Genomic DNA, 19,418 nt, shown 5'->3' on the forward strand with positions numbered 1-19,418 from the left:
TAGTTCACTTTCCATCCTTTGCAATGCTGCCTTGGCCTCTAATGCTGCATTTCTCATGCATAATGTGTGGAAAAGAATTGAGGGATCAGGGTCTGAAAAGCGTCTCTTAATTTTTCCAGTGCCCAGTTGCCAGCTGCCACTAACTTTGCAAACTTTATTGACTACTGCTATGTCTGGTGCTAAGTATCTTCAGACTTCATTCCAAGTAATGGGAAAAAAAACTGAGGGGCAATCAGCTAGTTCCATGATGAATGAAGCCCATGTCACTCAGAGAAAATGAATATTTCTTTGCAATAATGACCAGATGGTAGCAAGACTCAGATCCAAATTAAAACATGCATGATAAATGCCAAGAAAACACAGAAAGACAAAAACCCAACCTGGAGTGAAATCTCTCTATAAATCTTTCCCCCCTACAACACAGGCACTTCTAATGGGAATTAAATTATTAAGAGATGTTGCAAGGAGAATACAAATGTGAGACTCTTCCTCCTTCTTGGAACTTTTTGAAAGAGTATTTCAGCCCAGCCAGCTGGCTTTTCTTCTCCATATGAGACAGCGCTGGGCTGAATAGGATCTTTTCATGTAGAAGCACAGGCAAAATACTAATCCAGAAAATAAATTATACATTGGAGTTGGCATAGAAATAGCATATATTTTGCCTTCTGTGGAGTTGACCTATGGAACTCCTTGCTGCAAGAAATTATTGCAGCTGAAGGTCTTCAAGGACTAAGAAAGGGGGTAGTATTTGGAACTAGATGTCTTTAAGGTCCCTTCCAACCTAAGCCATTTTATGAGTCTATGATTCTATGATTTGCAGATGGTAATAGCATTCAAAATTATACTAAACAGAGAAAATGTGGGGAGTGGTTTTGCAACATCTTAGTTCCAAGTGGATACTAAAAATAAATTACTGGTGTTAGAAAGAAATGCTGTTATGAAAAATGTAGAGTCTGTAATTTTTTTCTGATACTTTTTCATGAGGTATATTATATTTGAAAGTGCTATGATTGTAACAAAGGACAACAAGTACTGCTGCAGCTGATCTAATATGGCATTTACAGGGATATTTGAAGGAAGTCTGTGTTTTGGCATCTTCCTGGATATCTTCTAGATGAGCCAAACCTAGACTTTCACTCTCCAAAGAAGTAATACCCTCAGAAACCTTATTTTTAACTGCCTCTTTCTGATCCTGCATGATCCCTGCTATGTCCCCTTCCTTCTCTTTGCAAATCTCACGGTGATGCAAAATAGATGGTCTCTCAGGGGACTGGCTGGCCTCTCCCTGTCGGCATTGACACCTTTTCCCAGCACTAAGTTAATGAGAAATATTAAATTACAGAGGCACATGCACGCTTTGGAAAGAAACATGGTGTTTGATCCCGCCAAACTGCCAAGCTCTACTTAAAACCGATAACAAATGTTCTTCCCCAGCAAGATGTGATTAGCTTTTATACCTGTGTAGATTGTACAAACACACAGGAGGGAGCTTTTAAATATCATTGATTTGCCTATTTGAAATTATTAATTTCAAATTCGGCTGGAACAACCTTTGCTAAATTACACTGTGCCAGTGGGAGTTAGAGGACCCACAAGTCTAAACTTAACTTAAGAATGGGAGGAGGGAGGGCTAAAGAAGAAGAAAAAAAAAAAAAACCTGAAACAGCTAAAAGTCCATTTAAACTCAGTAGGTTTCCAGTTAATTACATTTTCACACCTATCCCAGTAGTTACAGATGTATTTATAATGTATGCCTGCCTCTGTGGTTACTGAATACTGCATTCTCCACGGACTCTAAGAGCCAGGATTTCTTTCCTACATATAAAAGACCTTCCATTTTAATTGGAGTCACATCCAAATACTGTCTAGGTTCAATTGTAATGGCTCCAACTAATTTTCTTCCCTTCCCGTTTCTCCTCTTCTTTCCTCCTCTCTTCTCTCCTGTACAAAAGGAACAACTGGATGTCCAGTGTGGAGACATCCCTGATATCTGGAGAAGCTTGTTTGAGGTCACATCCACCATTTCTCTGAGCAGTGGGATAGAACCACTCAACTACTCATTACAGCATTCCCTCCTGATCCTCAAAACATACCCAAGCTCTTTTGGATATGGATACACTAATTCATCCTCTCCACAGCTCCCTCCTGGAAAGGGAATGCACCCCTTTTCTCTCCAAAAATTTCTTCTCCTTAAACCCTGACTGAGATAGAACCCCGTGATCTGCTCTCCATGTAGCAAGTCTCACAAAAGGGTCCATGTCTGAGATTCAGCCCTTCATCTCCAAGTTATAGCTTGTGATCCACACCACTGTGGAGTGAAACAGGCTCCTCCAGAAGTCAATTGCTCTGTCTTTTTTCAAGCAGATGAATTGCTATCTGGAATTACCTTTCCTCTCTGCTGGCTTTTAAAGGAGCCATAGGTGACTAGCTCAGTCACAAATACCCAAATTTAACTGGATAAACTCTGCCTTAAGAGACTTTTGAAGGGGCCATTTGAAGAGGCTGTTGCAGAGGGAAGGACTGAATGTGAGCACACTTCAGGGAATGAAACCAGTTTTTCTGATCCCACTCTGTTCCTGTGAAGGGCTCCTACACCTTTGGGGTAGAGGAACAAGTAGAGGAAACAGAGAGTTAGTTATGCAAATCTCCTCCCCTCCACTATCTCTTCCTTTGTAATGACCAACTTTTTCTGAGCTTGACCCCAGGGCCTGAGGTCCGCAACTCTTCTGAGGAGCCCCAGAAGAGCCCCATTATCTGCACTCCTTAACCTACATGCATTTGGGGGTCTCCAAATACCCTGCATATTCAGCTGGAGCCACATGAGCAACAACTTCCCACTGGAGTTAGAGACACTGAATGATAGTTTCAGGTCTGAAACACCAAAGGCTTGCAGCACAGCCAAAAGTTTCTCAAGGGCTTTGTAGAAGCAGCTCCCACAAAAAAATATGGCCATCGGGGACTGCAGACATATTTCAGTCACAGAACTAGTGACACCTCCTCATCGTGCCTTCTCTACTGTATACCCCAAGTGATACCCAAGATATTGAGGCAGACTGCAAAAACAAATCCAACAAAATCAAAGTGATCATGTATCTAAATTTGCCCCCCTAAGAAGAAAATGTCAGAAGAGACTGCACTGGAGAGAAACTGGTCATATTGCTTAATGCCTGACTGGAAGGCACTCCAGTATGCTGGTGCTGAGGATGGGATGAAAATCTATCTGGAACAGAACAGCACTCAGGAGATTATTCACAGCAACAGCATAAACAAGGAAAATTTACTATAGTATATAGACCACCCAAGTATGCAGTAAATGAGCTTCACAGTAATGGAATTGCCATATCCCCCTGAATCGTACCTCTGAAAGGCTACCCTGCTGTTTCAAAAGCAAATTCAGAGTAGATGGTAGGTGCCCAGGTGATTAGAATACAAGCCATAGGGAAAAGATAAACCATCTAAGTTGATAAGAATAGCATAGACTGCTCTGACAGAGCAAAACCAGTGTGAGCATTCAAGGAGACAAATGGGTTGTAGAAATATGGCAACAGCTATGGTTTGCACAAACACTAACCTGAAGTGATATCATACTATCTGAAAAACCAACCTGTGATTGCTGTAAAAGGCAGCTATTCATCTGGTGTCAATCAGCATAGCTCCATTGATGTCAGCTTCTTTTCACAGTCGTGTAATGTGCTATTTCTTTGCTAATATAATGCAACATAATTTCAGACTTTTTAAAACTTCAATGGAGTTACACAGGCCTCCACCAAGCAAGGGTTTCATTGACAGCCTAGTGCTGAACATACAGAAGAAGGCAGAGTTAAGATTACAGAAGCAACCTTTACCTCCTTGCCTGACGTCAGAGTGTTTCACTCTGAAGCCACAGCATTACTGTACTGCAATACACAGCAGTACTCCTAAAAACATATCAGCCCCTTCTAACCATTTCCATTTACAGTCCTCTCCATGCATGTCTTGAAGAGCCTTAAGAACGCAACTGAATGCAGCCTCCCTACCCAACTATCACAGCTGATCAGCAGGTGGCAAAACTGATGCAGTAAGATGTTGACTGGTTCACAGACATCACACAGGTTTACCTCTTTTTCTTCCTGATTTTTCACTTTCTCCCTGATTACACTTTTATCAGTAGTCAGCATGATGCCACAGCCAGCAGCTTCCTAAGGGTAGTTCCAGGAGCTGGGGAAGGTCAAAACACCATGGTCATATCGTTGTCCAAGAAGAGAGTTTGGGCTCAGTGTTTTGCTCCTGTTGTCCCTACTGTTTTGTACAGACTAGCAGACTCTCACAGTCAATACCTGGACGTGATTTGGAATGTACCACAAGCCAGATACCTTTCCCAGTAGGACAAATGGATGATGCCATTTAGTTTTAGGGAGAAGAATATGTCTAGAAATTGGGCATGATTTACACTGGTTCACTTGCCCGCAGAGCAAGAGGAGGTCTGTGATGACAGCAGAGGTAGCTGCTCAGACACCCCTGGCACTAACATCATGGTGGTGACTTCACCTCTTTCTAGCCAGAGCTGTTTAAGTGAGGTACCCCAGCTAAGACACAAAGTCCTACACTGAGAGCTTTGCAAGGGGAAGATGCCTCTCAATGCCAAGAACATCCTGCTTTTGAGATGCTGGTCAACTGAGGGGGTTGATTTTTGTGTCTCCACTGTTGACTCACAGGTCCTGGATGATGAAGCCAGGAGCAGCTGAGCAGGAGGTGTCCTCCCTCAGGGGACAGGGCTGAGACACTCTCCCTGGCTTTGAGTGCTTACTCAGCAAAGCAGGAGAATGGGAGGTGGGGAAAGACAGCAAGGAGGGAAAGCAAAAATAAACCTTACCAAACCATACAAAAATGTTTTCAGTTCCTGTCAGGAAAAGAAATATTGAAAATGACATCAAGTCAGAACTCATTGATTCTCTTTTGTTATAAACATTATACAGAGCCTTCCAATCCCTTAGATTTTCCAGAACAGCAAAGTCACTGTCTGAGCACCTTAACCCAGAGTCTCTGGACCACCCTTTCCCATCTTCTCTTTTAAAATTATTATTACTATTATTACTATTATTATTTTTTTCTTATTGTTTTTAAATCACTCTCTATATAACAGTTGTTTTTCACATTAAATAACATCAGATGAGAGCTCACCATAGTCAGAAGAATGAAACTGTCATCTCTAATTTGCCTGGCAGAAGCTGCATTGACAGGAAGTTGTCTGTGGTTGTTTAGAAATAAAATAATGCTCTGAGGAGAAGTGCAGAAACTTAATAGGACTTTAAAAACAACAGGAGCCATGGGGACTGCAGATGGTTCCTAGGCCTAAGGACTAAATAAACAATGATTTTATAGGCAAGAATGTAGCCTAGGGGAGATGGCCTCTAAAGAGATGTTCACACATATTGTGTCCAACATCATTAGACTGCCCGGTGGGAGCAAACGTTCGGCAGTTAAAGACATTTTGAAAAGGAAAAATCAGCCTCAAAAGATGCTTTAAATGAACAGGAGGTGGAAGAGCAAACCGTCTGAAGAACTTCGCGCAGCTAAATGACTCACCAAACATCTGTCTCGGGGACCAATAATTTGAAACTGATTGACTTACTGGGTGTAAAATATATAGATAAATGTAGTGGGGAGGAAAAAAGCAAAAAACATCCAAAAGGAAAGGTGGGATTTGCTGCAGGAAAACAAGGGATAGATGCTGGTGAGGAAGGGGGGGTCAGGTGGGGGAGATGGGAGATTCATAACTAAGTAGCAATAAAGGCAGCAGGGATGAGCTCTTTTAAAGGTCCAGAACACAGCTCATATTCTCTCTCTCTCTCTTTGAGGTTTCATTTAAGCCTGGCACATCTGAGTGCAGAGAATTAAAAAAAAAAAAAAAAAAAAGAGAGACAATCTGATATTCACTGATTGAAAAAGCAAACACAGGGACCAGCCTCGAAAGGGATCCAGCGAAGCGATTTCGAAAATAAGGGCCTTGGAACAGCAAGTGCAATCTTCTACCCAGGGCTGCTAAACCCTTTCTGTCAAACCATTTACATTTATAAGGCCTTCAGTCATGCAGTGGTTTTATTTTTTTCCCTTTCCCCACTTCCCACCTCCCACCCCACCTCCTCTCTCCCTCTCTTTTCTGCAGAGTGCTCATTTCAGACTCACTCCTTTGTTACACCTGTTTGCAAGTGGGTATTTTGCAGTTAACTTCAGCTGGCCTCTTCATATTTATGGCTTTCAAGAAAGGCAGAAGGTGGGGTGAGGGAGAGAGCCAAGACAGGTTTTTTTTAAAGAGATGTGGTAAATTTTGCATCTAGCATTTTTTGGCTGGAGGGTTTGCTGCAAAGAAAGGAATGTTGACATTGCAGCTGCTGCTGGAGAGACCTTTTTCTGCTATGGATTGAGAAGAACATCAAAATCCCTATTGTGTGAAAGCCAAAGCCTTATTTTTGTATCTTGACAGCTGTATATATAGATCTGTTAGATTCTACACATCTTCTTACATTAATTACCTGGAAATAAGATTACATTTCTAAAATAACAAATTCTTTTGTAATGGGAAAGATCACAATTTTTTTCTTTGGCAGCAATGTCAAAATACAAGATTTTGACACTTTTCTGAGATTTTTCTCTGGATTACTTTTTTTTTCCAGATGAAAGACACTGTTTTCAATTATCAGGCATTTCCTAACAAACTTAGTGACAAAAGAAGCCAACCCAAGCCAAACAAAGTACAGTTTAATGGAAAATTTCTGACTCTCTCACTGGACAAGGTCTGCTTTTGTTATCCAATCTTACTTTTCAGCCTTCCCTTGGAGTTGGCAGTTTAATTGATGTGAACCAGGTTGACCTGGTTTTTTTGCTCATCTGAGGGTACTTGGATCATATTCTGTGTCCCTTGAAGCTGTAGAAAAATAGCACCAGTGCTCTTGAAACTAACAGGATGCTCATCACCTTGGGTTTGTAAGACGAACACCAGATAAAGAGAATCAATAATCTATCTCAGAGCAGCAAAAACATCAGAGCAAGCCCTTCCACACAACCCTCAAAGGCTCACAGTGAGTCACCATCAGCAAATGCGGATCTTGTTTATGCCTCTCACGCTATATCAGGATAACACACTAGAAATAACACTGCTATTTAGATCTTGCATAGCATTTGTAGGATGGAAACGAGCCTCTCAGAGCTCTTGGCAAAGGTGGTTGAAGCCTCACTATTCCCAGACTGGGCAAAAGTGTGACCCTTGAGAAGGGTCTGGGAGTCAAGCTGAAGACTCCTAAGGAGCAACTCAGTGCCCCACCACCCCTCGTCCCCATGTCACCAAGGGCATTGGTGAGGATACCAGCTTTGGATGCAGGCACCTAGGGCGGACAGACATTCCAAACACTCACCTGGCCCATTTACAAATACTCCATTCCCAGGAGCCAGCTTTGGTCATGCTAGGACAGAAAGGATGATTCCTAACACCAAAGGTCCAAAATATCTCTGGAGGGGGAGTAAATGGTTGCTTCTGACTGAAATGGGCATTGAGGAGCAAGCTTGGTTCTGCCGCCATCTGCTTCGCGCTCAGCCACCATCTCTACTTGTGACCTTCATCCATTTTACTAAACCAGTGATTTCAAATGTGGGTCCCTGAAGTTAAATGTCTGAATCCTTATTCAGACAACAAAATAGTTGGCCTTCATCTTGAAGTTGCTAAGCAACCATTGCTCGTATCAGAGCCAATGGGATCTGCAAACATGCAGAGGTACCATCTCCAAACGTGGTGGTACAACCTCTGGCAATCAGGTCACCTGTCTGGTCCCTAAATACTGAGGAAGTTTGCTGAATTTAGACACCTGAGGATGAACTTTCTGACTTTAATTTCTTTGATGTTCCCTTTTATGAAATAATATTGCATTTTACTGAGCGTGGGGATCTCACCAGCAGTGGGTCTGCAAAACACCCAGACTGCTTGGGTGAAAGAAACTGCAGCAGAAAAGAGGCAAAACAGGGTGGCAAAGCAGGCAAAAGCAAGTGAAAGCACTGGTACTCAATAACATGGCACTGGGGCACTGCGGGGCATAAGCAGCTTTCATTTTTTCTGTGACTGTGCCATATCATTAAACCCTCGTATTAAAAAATGACATCTCACAGACAAAACCGTGCTAACTTCATATGCCAGTGCAGAGTCCTATAAAAGGCATTTGGAAAATCATGTGTGGGGGCTGGGGTGGGGAGGCAGGGGCTCACAGGAGTTATGAAATTCAAAGGGATTCCAAAAAAACATCTGGTGTAAGGATGAAGAGTTCTGGGGTCTGGTTAACAGGTTTATTTGCAGTTTGGAAGGCAGACTGACCAAAATGCAGTGTGTTAGAACAATTTGTGTTTGAGGAAGGGAGCATGGCCCCCAGCCTGCTCTTGTGGGATTATCAGGTCTAGGGCTGTGCAAACATGAATGCATTGGTCTGTCACCCTGAATACCTGACTCCAAAGTGCTTGGGACATATTGAAGTATAACAAATAGTGATCAAATATCATCCCTTCCACTGAAACTTGATAATTCATATTCTTACCCTGTTACAATGGACCACGGGGCCATGTATTTTTGTCTACACTATCCAGCATTCTCCTAAACAATCTCTGGATGGTTAGGCAATTAAGACAGGACAAAGCTCATCACTCAATGTGTGGTGTGATATGAACACCCTGTTCTGGAAGCTAACAGGCTTCAGTAACACAAGGTGCTCTGTGTCAGTTGGCCTCAGTGATTGAGAGAAGTCCCAGCAGCATTTACTTTATCAGCCACCAGAAACTCAAGAATCTGCATATCTTTCATCTAGTACAATCTTCTGAATACCACAAAATGAAATATTTCACCTGTCAGCTTTTATGTACAACTTGTTTGAAGCAGAACCTGTCTTTAGAACATTCAACAGCAATTTTTTTCCATGGTTTCTCCTGTCCCCCACACTGCTTCCACAGATATCAATTAATTGGGTCTCATATAATCGGCTATGAGGTTAGGAGAGGGAAAATTCTCTGCAGTTCAGATCAAGAAGAACATCATCTGAATCAGGAGCAATGGTGAGCTAAAGGGACTCATAGTCTGCTCCACATCTGCTGGCTGAAGGTGAGTCTCACGTGGATGAGGAGGGTGATGTCTGGTATGAAGCAGTAACATGAGAAACAGTAGACATTGTGGCCAGTACCATGTAAGAAGACAAAGAAGTATGTCAAGAAATGGGACAAAGGACATTATTAGGGATACTATTACTGCTGTGCCTAAAGAAAATCACAGCACTTGAATTTGATCCATTCCAGATAGTCTGGACATTTCAGTAGAATTCTTGTTTCCTTGTTCATCCAGGACCTTTTCCTAAACTCAAAAATTCCTTCCTTTTTATTACCATTTTCTGTCTTTGCCCTGTCAACCTTAGCCTGAGTTTAAGAAGTGCTGAAATCTCAGCAAATATACCACTATTTCAAAAGCAGCAGATATAAAGGAAAAACCGAGTTTAGTCACAGAATTTTGGGCGAATTCTTACTGTTTGCAGACTCCAAGTCAGGAGTGTTCAGTTGCTTTTCTGTGTGTAGCTCCAGGTCTCTGGCCTGACCCCACTCTTCCCCTCCCCTCTCTTCTAGAAAATAAATTTAGAGAGATTCTGACGAGCAGGGACAGGAGGAAGCTGTGACATGTAAAATGGCAGTCTCTGGCAGGCTGTGCTTGCACAAACAACCCCTCAGTGCTTATGAAGGGGAAAAAAGTGGGAAGGGAGGAAGCAGGAACTGTAAGCAGACTGGCTATTTTCAGGTTCTGTTCCAGGCAAAACTGGTACTAAATTATTTACCAGCCAATTGTGTGAAGGACTCAAATCCAGTGGCATCCACATGCAGCACTCATAACCTACTAACTGCATTAACGCAGCTGAGGATTAAGGGAGATTTGAATCAAAGTAATGGGAAAGAAATCATGTGCTGAAGTATTTAGATGTAGTCACTTTTCATGCCGCCTCAATGCCTAGGGACTCATCTTCCTCTTTCCCTGGCAAGAGGCAGCAGCCAGCTACTAACCATCGGTGCTGACAGCTTCCAGCTCAGCCAAGCTTCCATTTTGGAGATCGAATTTGCAGAGATGCAGCTGGGTCCAGGAGAAAAAAATCGAAAAACCCCCTCTGAACCAAAAACAAAACCAAGAAAACAGACAAAGAGAAAGGAAACAAGAAAAAAAATACAAACCACAAACAAAGTGCTTTGGGGACTATTTGAATTAGTAGCAGGGGGCTGGCAATGGGAAGGAGAAGTCTGTTAAGGGTCTCCCAACTTTTCCCAGATGATTCTGCTAACCAGCTGACATCTTTTACTGGATTACTGCCTGATGGGATGGGGAAACGAATCTGAATAGCAATAAGGCAGAGAGCTGGAGCAGTTAATCTGTGACACCACAGCCAACTGCTGTGGTTGTGGAGGCAGACACTCTTCTCCTCGTCTGAGAGAGGAGGGAGAGGAGGAGAAGGAGGGAGAGGATCTTACAATTTGGGGAACAAAAAGGGGAATTGGTGACTATAAGATGCCCTCCTACTAAAGTGCTGCTGCAATAAAGCAGGGTTATAAAGGTGCACATTTAGTAACCTATCTCCAGTACCAGGTTATACCAGTGCTGCATGGTGAAGGGGAGAACAGAGCATGGGATCTCCCTTATCTTTGCTTTCTGCTCCAGAGCTCACTCATGCTGAGGAAGAGCTAGATGAGTGAGGAAATGAGAAGTAGAGGATGGAGCAACTGCAGCACACGGAATTCACAGGGGTAAGGGATAAGGATTTAGATCGATGCTGAGTTATAAGGATTTAGATTGATGCTGAGTTACCTGGTACCCCAGCATATATTTTTTTTTTTGGACAAGGAGATGCCCAGACTTTGCAACCAGGTGACATCTTAATGCAGACTCAATGCAGAGGATCCTCAAATTGGTGCCAGAGAAGCCTGGCTTTGAGACTGAGCTTCATTCCATGGATCGCCACTCAGACACTGCATGAGGTGATGTTTGGTGACAGTGGTGACAGGGAGGAGGGTTATCTCTGCACAGCCTGTAAACCAAGGACACAATCTGCCCCTGCATAGTTAAATCCTGGAAGTTGTCTTGCACTCAGCTTACATGTGAGCCTTTTGTTACAGGGAGAGGGAAACTTTGGCAAAGACATTGAGGTGACACTGCTTGTGGGAAAGTTATACCTGAATCTTTTTAAGCTCTTTTTGGACAGCACAAAAGAGACAGGGTAGGACAAGGGAGTGCTGGTGAATGGCTTATCTGAAGGACACCAGTTCTGAGGATGCAGACCTGCACTCTGGGGCAGCCAGGTGCTGAGGGATGGGAGCAGACAGCTCTCACTCAGCCATCTCTACTTGATCCTTTGTAAATCTGAGCCTGAAATCTTTATTCACTCTCAACACCCTATGTAATGTGAAGTTTTTACATGTCAATCAATGTCACACTTTCAAAGGGTAGTGTTTACTCTTGCCAGCAAAATTGGCAGGATCAGACCTTAATGATGGGAGAGGAAGGAGTCAAGAAATGCACACTGGAGTTGAAAGCTAAAAACATAACAACTGGCCTGGACATCCCACAAATCCAATAGTAAATGAAATCCAGTGGGACTTTTTATTAATTTAATCTTGCAAATTTTTTTTCCCTTTCTCTTGTGACAGCTCTACAAGACAGATCTATACATACCTCCTGTACTTTGCATAGTTCAGGAAACTGAGGCATGACTTGCTGTAGAGAGTTTGCATTCAGACTGACATCTTAACCTCAGCCTTTCTTTGCACAGGAAGGTGCCAGCTGAACTGATGAAAGTCTCAAGAGCTGGCCAATGTCAGCTGCAAACAGAGCTGCCTACCGGATGAGATACATGTGCTGTAGTAATAGGGTGTAGGGAGAGCTGTGACAGCTGTATACATACACCTGTACTTCACTGTGTGCAGCACCAGCTATAAAAACAGATCTTCAAAATCACCCAACTCCCCTCAGCAAATCCTGTCTGAAAACTACAGTCCATTCCTGTCTGTGTGAATGATTAATGCTATGGACTTGCGCATACAGACAAGGGCTCATCAATTTCTTTAAATGGTGATGGTTCTCGAATGTTTCACCTAATTTCAATGAATTTGCAAACCCCATTTCATTTTACTTGAGCCTGTCCCCCAAGGGCTTACGTTGTGCAGTTTCTTTGAAAATGTGTATTGCTTTAGATCTGTGCTTTGTAACTGGCTAACCACCTACTTAGCAGCGCTTGTCATTTGGTTGTTTTTTTTAATATTCTTAAATCTTATCAAAACATGAGTCCTAAATAAAATTCCTCCTGCTAACTACCAGTCATGAAGTCATTACTGGAAAGGGCAGCTGGTGGAGGATAGCAAAGCTGAGCTCAATGCTCCTATTTGGAGTGGACAGCTTCATACTTGGTAATAAAAAAAGTCACTGAGTGTTTAAACTATGTTTTCCTACATCTCTCAGCCTGCAGCTTGATCAGACTCTCCTCTAGAGTTAAATGGCTAATTCAAAACCAAACTGACTTTGGTTAATAATAATAATAACAATGAAAAAAATAAATAGCATTCATGGGCACCTCCTCAACAAAAGGAAGGATTTAAATTAATGCAGGAGTTATTATATTCCTTTAAACCAACACCTTCTGAAAGCAGAGTTTAAACAAAAAACCCAAAACATTAAAGCAGAACACACTTGTTGTACATTTTAACTTTTAATCATCCTATCAAGCTGATTAAATAAAAAAATAGAGTGGTGATTTATTTGCCTGAGGGAAGAAGGCAGCAGGAAAATTTCAAATGCATTCAAGGATTTTGGTGCCAAACCAAAAATCAGGTAGAAATGGAGGTACAGCTCTAAGATAGTCCTTTCTTTGGAATACCTTTTTGATATCACACCTGTAGCCCATTATTGGGAACAGACCCCAAATTTGGAAATGAAACAGGGTTTAACTCACGGTGGAAACAACCTACCTGCCTCCTCTCACTATTTGAGGTGCTGGAGTGTGTCCAGAGAAGGGGCAGAAGCACTGGGGCAGGGTCTGGAGCACAAGTTTTATAAGCAGCAGCTGAGGGAGCTGGGGTGTTCCACCCAGAGAAAGAGAGGCTGAGGGAGGACCTTATCCTTCTCTACAACTGCCTGAAAGGAGGTTGTACTCAGATGGGGGTCAGGCTCTGCTCCCAAGCAACCAGTGACAGGATGAGACGATGTGGCCTCAAGCTGCACCTGGAGAGGTTCTAGTTTGACATCAGGAAGAATTTTTTCACTGACAGGGTGGTCAAGCATCCTTTCCCAGGGAAGTCCAGGGAAACTGTGGAGTTACCACCCCTGGACATATTTAAAAGATGTGTAGATGTGGAGCTTAGGACATGGTTTACTGGTTGAATTGACACTGTTGGGTTAAGAGTTGGACTCAATGATTTTAAAGTTTTTTTCCAACCTTTAAACAATTCTATGATTCTATGAATCTATCCTAGCACAATACCACCCTAACAGAGACTGACCCTCTCAAGAAACACTTCATATAAACCCAGCAAAAAATTGTTCAGATCTGAGTTCTCATTTCAATGTTTTTGTTATTTTTGGCCCAAGTCTAACCATCTTAAACACTGGTACAACTTAGAACAAGATCCAGGAAAATCTTTACTCTCCATATTGTTAAATCTTCATCTGCTGTCAGATATCATTCTTTAATTTTGTTTTTACCCCTTGCACTTGAGAGTTACAGTTTGAGTAACAAAAGCTCTACAAAACACAGATGAATCATACAGGCAGGTTAGGGTGAACAGCTCTTGTAATAGTCACAAAAGCCTGAAAAACGAGATGAATTATGTGCATGCCAGTTGCTGGGAGAAGATTCATTAGACTGCTGGGCCTTGAGCTTGGTTAAAATCACACCCCTCTAAATCACCCTGGAGAGGTTTTCTAGTGCTGGAGATAACTCACTAGGGAGTGACTGAGAGCACTGGGGTCTTGGCAGGCTCTGACATGGTCGGCAATAGGACCTTGAAAAAGTCTTTTTCACCTCTGTGCCTCTGTTTCTCCTCTCATTGTCTCTTTGTTGCCTGGGCAAAATGTGAAGATCAAGAACTACTGCATCTTATGAGGTGTAAATGCACTGCTTGGGCTCCTCAAACCACTTGCAGAGGGCACCTGGAATAGTTTCAAGAAAGAAAATAGCAATGCTGAGCCCACAGATGCACAAAATCTCTAGGAGAGAAACTAGAGTACCAAGTCATGATCCCTATTGCAAAAATCTTTCAAAATGACAATGTAGTGGGGGAATTGCACTGGTCTTGCAAACTCCAGGGTTTACTTAATCAAGCCAAAACAAACTGGTGAGAGGTATGAAAAGCTGAGCTGAGCCCTTGCCTGTGATACAAAAATCGAGGCTGGTCCAGTAGATGCAGAAATTTTACACAATTTTCTAGAAGGAGCAAGTACACAAGCCAGAGGCTGCATGTAACCAGAAAGCAAGATGCAAGGAGCTTATTAAACATTAAGTATAAACAAATACAAAAAATGAAATTAAAAAGAGAAAACATCTGAGATCAATACTCTCTCAAATACCTGTCTTATCAAGCCCGGCAAGTTGATTGCAGTCCAACCAAAATGACCTGCTGTGAATGATTCCCAATCCTTTTCTCCTTCATTTTTATTTTTTCATTCCTGAACTCGGATAATCTTTTATTGATATCATACACGCTCGTAAGAACAATGCTGCAGAGATAGTGGGCTTGCATCATTTCACAGGCAATGTCATGCTCAGGACTTTTGCATCCTGCCTACCAAAAGTACAGAGTGACACAGGCAGGATTTTCAAAGGACTCTAACCCCAAATCAAGTAGGTTTAAGTAGGAGTTGGAAAGCCCAAGAAGGCAATTAAATTCATTGTGCAAAGGCTGTTTGGAAAAGAGTAGGAAAGGTGTTTTTGTGCTCAGTAGTGTTAATTTACATTGGGGGATGATCGAGCTCTTCATTTATCACTTTCATTTTAACAAAGGTGAAGCTGAGGCTCAGAGAAACTAAATTCAGCAGGAAAAACCCCCACCAAAACCCTTATGGCCACCTTGTTGTCACTGAAAGGAATTAGTGAGAATAATTAACCAGTGAGGGTAATTAACCATTGAGACCAGGGATGTGGCAACCTCTATCTTGCTTTGAGACATTTCAAGGCAATTAGATACCTTTGGCTGAGCCAGACACTGTGGGACAGATGCAAGAGTCACCAGATGAAGTTCAACACTGTGCATGAGGCCAGGCACAAGTGTCAAAGGCTACTCCTGCTTTCAAACCTCCATGGAAGAAGTGCAAAAATTGGAAGTGTTGTCATTACTTGCATCAGACTTTTGCTTTATACTCCCAGTACAAGAGACGAGAGCTTATCCATACAATTGCAGCTCCATATCTTTTCTGACCAAGGAGTTGAAGCTTCTACATAGATCTGGATTTTCTGAGTTTTCCATCCAAAGTTTCTCCCTTAAAACTGAAAGCAGAGCAAACAGCTCCTCTCTGCCTCAAATTTGACTCTCCATCTCAAAGGAATTTGGAAAGGAACGTCAAAGAAGCCTATTTAAATGGCATTATTTGGACACAGCAACCAATTAGATTAAAACTAAATGATTGCATGAATACATTGCGTGTATCCAACAACTCATGGGCCATTACACCCCCTAATTGTATGAGTTTGACATGCTGGATGTTATGAGGCAACATCATTGAAAACTCATGGAGCTGAACAAGGCAGAACCTGAGGTCTGAAATACTTCGGACCCAGAGTATATTCTGATTTGATTCAAAATCACTCGTACCAGTCATGATCAGTGAAAGCCTTGTTCATCCCTTGGTCACATGGATGACGGGATACTTAGGCAGAGATGGCTTTTATGCCCTTGGAGCAGTAGTCTACAGTCATTAGTGCTGTTAATGTCTTCCACATCTGCTGTTTGTAAGAGGTCAGAACAAATCTCTACACTGGCTCTTGCCCTGTCCCATCTTCGGACCCTATGTCCAAAATCACAGAATCGCAGAATGGGTCAGGTTGGAAGAGACCACAGAGGGCCATCTGGTACAACCTCCCTATTCTAGTAGGGTCATCCCAGAGCACATGGCACAGGATTGTATCCAGACAATTCTTGGATATTTCCCATGAGGGAGACTCCATAACCTTTCTGGGCAATCTGTTCCTGTGATCAGCCACCTGAACAGTAAAGAAGTTCTTCCTCATATTCTCATCCTCATCAAATTCACCATCATTCAAAATCGGTCCTTTATGCACTCTCTTTTCCCCCTCCAACTATGACCCCTTCTTTGCCTTTAACTTCACTCATTGAGCACTACAGTACTTGCCAAATGGAATGTGTGGTTCCCACACATTGTTTCCTGTCCTTAAGAGGAGCATCTTGGGCCTGCAGGTCTAGCATCTCACTCATAGTTTGCTCAAAGCATACTGAGATGGGACAAAGGACAAAACAGTCATCCTTCCTGAGAGGGCTGCTGGACTCAGGGTATCAAATTTCTCTTTCCAGTCCTTTCTTATCTTTTTAAATCCTTCTGTCCTCTTTCACTTAAGATGAAAAAAGGAAGTGAGAAAGTCCACAAAAGTATCACAGAAGCTGGGACAGCTCCCTGTGAAAGGAGCTCTAAGAAGAACCTGATAAAGAGGATGGGGTTATTCTAGGAATAACCCCCACCCAAAATAAGGGCTGAATTTGACCACAGTGAGATGAGCTCCAAAAAAAGATACTGTGTAATTTCTGTAGCATCAGTGCATCTTTTTTGTAAGAAAGGCAGATGCAGAGAGCTTGGGATCACACCTGACTCTATTGTAGGGAGTTATAAATATCTCTGTCACTGAACAGAGTTAAGATGGTATTACCAGTTTACACTATCGTCGTTGCCCAGTGGATTGGATAAGCTACCCAGGAGCAAGTGAACTTCAAATGAGTGTGACAGGGCCCAGGAACACCACTCAGCTCTCAAATGCAGGCAGAAAGGGTAGGACACAGGTACCAGTCTTTGAATCACTGCAGACACAGATCGTATCATCCTGCAGTCGTCATCCTTCCAAATATAGAAGGGGATTCACTGACAAGCTCAACTTCTTATCTTTGCTGCTGACCTTTACTGAGTTACACAATTGGTTTCCTGAACTGAAGAGGACTCACATTCGCAGTTTACTATGCACTGGCTGTCTATACTTTTATGGTTTGCACTTTTACTTTATTATCTTTAATTTTCTTCTTCCAACTCTTGAGTGGGTATTAGAAAGTCAATACAAAACCTATTCCGGCCTTTTATTCTAAAATAACAGCACTAAGCTTGTTTATTTACACGGAGACAAGATGATATTTGTGACAGCCTTGTCAATAGTTCAATGGCATGACGCTAACTTTTTTTCTTTAAACTCAAATGCACTTTATTTATGTGTGTTGGTCTGTCTCTCCAGATTAACTCTTGTTTTCCACAATCAATATCAATATTCTCCAAAGAGTTGAAAAACTTCTCAGACAACAGCTGATGAGCAAGGCATTTGGCCTTTGAACGCCTCGCCCTAGGGTAGAGATGTGCTGATTCCTGTGAATGAAGGGTCAGCTACCTTGAATTTACAGTTTTCAGGTTGCTTAGTTGAACAGGACCCTTTTGTACCTCTTACCACCTAACAGAGACCCTTGTCAATTCTGACAGCATTATTTTTCAGTCCTACATCTTAGGCCAAGACCTATATCTTTCTGTGCCTCAGTTTCTCGCTTGTAAAACAAAGAAAGGATACAAAGCAATGCATTGGTTGTTTATAGATATTAGTTGATACACAAATCTGTATTTTCAAATTTTAAGTCTCAGAATGAATGGTGTGATTTTCAGAGGACCTGAACACAGACATTTAACAGAATCACAGAATAAGCCAAGTTGGAAGGGACCTACAAGGTTCATTGAGTTCAACTCTTAGCCCTGCACATGACCATCCCCATGAATCACACCATATGCCTGAGAATACCATCCAAATGCTTCTTGAACTCTGTCAGGCTTGGTGCTGTGACCGCTACCCTGGGGAGCCTGTTCCAGTGCCCAACCAGCTTCTGGGTGAAGAACCTCTTTTTAATATCCAACCTAAACCTCTCCTGACATTGGAAGCTGGGACCTGCAAGCCCACTCAGTCTAGGGATGTTTCTAATAACTCTAGGAAGGAAAAGTGGTTAAGGTCAGTTTGGACAGAGGGGAATTCGCTCAGATCAAAAGGATAGACTCAGATCAAAAGCCAGAAGTGAGGTTGCTCATATGAACTAAACCGTCAAGCCTGAGGAATGGTTATTTGAATTGAGAATGCCCTGTCAATACTCCTCCTCTCGGTTGATATAAAGAAAGTCCCCAGCACATTTTGTCTCAGAGTTCCAGGCAGCTGTGATGAATACTGGGGATGCTTTCTTGTGCTCTCTTGATCCTTTCATAGATGCAGATTATCTATGCCTTGCAAATCCAAAACAGATAGGCTCTTGGTTTTTGATTCAGACCTGACTACTCTTTGAGTGACCAGCTATGGCTCTGCATTTTACCTGACCACCTTTAAAAGGAAATTAGGGTATTGCCTAAATTCAGTCCATTTTCATTCCATGTGGAGCTTGGGGAACAAATGAGCCCTATAACTCTAGATCTAAACACTCATTCTAAATCATCTAACATTGAAGAAATCCAACCCTGATGCCCAACTGAAACATAAACTATACCTCCTTAATCTTACTCGTTCATGCAAACTTTTTCATGTTCTACCTTGCACTCACAAGGTTTTTTGTCCAGTCTGTTTCTCCAAGGCATCATTTTGCCTTAAGTTTGTCAGAGACCAGGGACTTGCTCTCAGAAATTACTGAGTTTCCAGTCTTGCAGGAAATGTTTCTCATTGTTGCTATGACCTACTCCAGAAGCAGCTGCCTTTTGGTACCAGCTTCAAACAGCATTCTGCCAGCTTCTATGAGGACACTATGGACAGAAGTCATGCAACAAGGGCAGAGGTGGGTTGCGCATTATTTTTGAACTCTAATTAGCCGTAAAGTGGTGTCTGGGAATAAACTCTAAACTGTGGAACTCAGATGTGGCTGGCTGATTATTTCCCATATTCTGTTGACCCTAGAAGTCAATAAAGCTCCCATACTGCCCTTCTTTGAGATTCCCCTTCTTCTCTATAACAGTGTGATTAAAATACCCTAGTTCAGGTCCAAGCTATTTGGATGGTGCTATGTGCCTCTTCCCCATGGATTTCTTCACCCTGGCTGCCGGCCAATCAAGGCTTTAGCAATCTGATCAGCTGCATGATTTAATGAACCCTGCTTTCATGGGGAAGGGCACATTCCTTTATGAAAACCGGTGAGATATCACATTTCACAGGATGACCTCTACT

The 19,418-nt window shown here is 42.4% G+C and overlaps 1 protein-coding gene and 1 long non-coding RNA gene across 17 annotated transcripts in view; one reads left to right on the forward strand and one right to left on the reverse strand.

Moving 5' to 3' along the window:
- The window catches only part of CELF4 (CUGBP Elav-like family member 4), a 700,852-nt gene that overhangs the window by 260,578 nt on the left and 420,856 nt on the right, over positions 1 to 19,418 (reverse strand). The gene's annotated exons all lie outside the window — the stretch shown is intronic.
- Positions 10,499 to 12,248, forward strand: LOC127478627 (uncharacterized). The gene is made up of 3 exons (XR_007907282.1): positions 10,499 to 10,595; positions 10,883 to 11,016; positions 11,808 to 12,248. It is a non-coding gene; the product is annotated as an uncharacterized LOC127478627 (long non-coding RNA).

Source organism: Manacus candei, unplaced genomic scaffold, assembly GCF_025592945.1.
Source record: "Manacus candei isolate 608988 ecotype Guabito, Panama unplaced genomic scaffold, ASM2559294v1 h1tg000061l, whole genome shotgun sequence".
NCBI classification, from domain to species: Eukaryota; Metazoa; Chordata; class Aves; order Passeriformes; family Pipridae; genus Manacus; species Manacus candei.